The sequence below is a fragment of the Nerophis ophidion genome, linkage group LG02 (assembly GCF_033978795.1).
Source record: "Nerophis ophidion isolate RoL-2023_Sa linkage group LG02, RoL_Noph_v1.0, whole genome shotgun sequence".
Classification (NCBI taxonomy): Eukaryota; Metazoa; Chordata; class Actinopteri; order Syngnathiformes; family Syngnathidae; genus Nerophis; species Nerophis ophidion.
In genome coordinates, this window is record NC_084612.1 from 60,837,207 (window position 1) to 60,838,951 (window position 1,745).

Below are 1,745 nucleotides of genomic sequence, written 5' to 3' on the forward strand. Positions count from 1 at the left end.
CATGCCTAATAGCTGTTCAGCCAACGCTTTTAAGCTATTGTTTGGTAGTCAACATGGACAGCGATTGCATCATGCCTAATAGCTGTTCTGCCAGTCCTTTTAAGCTATGGTTCGGTAGTTAACATGGGAGGCGACTGTGTCATGCCTTAATGGCTTTTCAGCCAACCCTTTTAAGCTGTGGTTCGGTAGTCAACATGGGAGGCGACTGTGTCATGCCTTAAAGGCTTTTCAGCCAACCCTTTTAAGTTACAGCTCGGGAGTCAACATGGGTGGCGATTGCGTCATCCCTTAATAGCTGTTCAGCCAACCCTTTTAAGTTACGGTTCTGTAGTTAACATGGGCGGCGATTGCGTCATGCCTTAATAGCTGCTCAACCAACCCTTTTAAATTACGGTTCGGTGGTTAACAAGAGCGGCAAATACGCGTCATGCCTAATAAATGTTCAGCCAACCCTTTTAAGTTATAATTTGGTTGTTAACATGGGCAATGATTGGGTCATGCCTAAATGAGTGTTCAGCCAACCCTTTTAAGTTACTGTTCTGTAGTTAACATGGGCGGTGATTGCGTCATGCCTTAATAGCTGCTCAACCAACCCTTTTAAATTACTGTTCGGTGGTTAACAAGGGCTGTGAATACGCGTCATGCCTTAATAGCTGTTCATCCAAATTTTTTAAGTTATAATTTAGTTGTTAACATGGGCAATGATTGGGTCATGCCTAAATGGCTGTTCAGCCAACCCTTTGAATTTACGGTTCTGTAGTTAACATGGGCGGTGATTGCGACCGCCCTTAAGAGCTGCTTAGCCAACCCTTTTAAATGATGGTCCTGTAGTTAACAAGGGGGGCGAATGAGCGTCATGCCTTAATAGCTGTTCAGCCAACCCTTTTAAGTTACAATTTGGTTGTTAACATGGGCAATGATTGGGTCATGACTTAATATCTGTTCAGCTGACCCTTTTAAGTTGCAGTTCGGTAGTTAAAATTGGCGGCGAATGCGTCATGCCTTATAGCTGAAATTGTTTACCTGAAGAATCTCCCCGTCAGGAAATCGAACCCTGGCCTTCCATGTGACAGGCGGAGATACTGTCCACTATACTAACGAGGACTGCGTGGCATGGTGTTTTCCAGGGGACAAGCAAACAGCCTTGGCTTTTGCCCGCCATACCGCAACTAAAGTGTTGCCAAGTCATATTTCTGCAATCTCATAATGCTGACAATTTGATCTTCAAAAATCTAAACATTAGGGTAGTGTGGCTGAGCGGTCTAAGGTGCTGGATTAAGGCTCCTGTCTCTCGGGAGGCGTGGGTTAAAATCCCACCACTGCCATCTTTTGCTGGTAACGCATTTGTATCTTCCCTGACTGAGGCAATAAGACTCTTGGCCTCATTTGGAAAGCTTTCTAAAATAGGGCCAAAATGTTACCTTTGGAGTTTTCCAAGGCAGGTATGCAATGAGAAAAAAACACAACCAGCACAGTTTTAAGGCCCGCCAGCAGCCTCTGGAAAAGCTAAAAGGTGGACGTGGTTGTATGTTTATCAACATGTCGTTTGAAGATCACCGCCCCTACTTAAGACATTCAGTCCACTTGTATCTGTTTCTGTATTCTGATGACACCGCAGTGATAGGATAGAGAATTTAAGGGGATACCTTTAGTCAAAAGTGATTTATGACCCCTCATAAATCAATGATTTATGACCCCTCAAGGTCAAAGGTCAATGATTTATGAGGGGTCAAGTTCAAAGGTTA

General features: G+C 44.0%; 1 non-coding gene across 1 annotated transcript; it reads left to right on the plus strand.

Moving 5' to 3' along the window:
- The first annotated feature begins 1,243 nt into the window (after positions 1-1,243).
- trnal-aag (transfer RNA leucine (anticodon AAG)) lies at positions 1,244-1,325 on the plus strand. Its single transcript has one exon. It is a non-coding gene; the product is annotated as a tRNA-Leu (tRNA).
- The last annotated feature ends 420 nt before the right edge of the window (positions 1,326-1,745 follow it).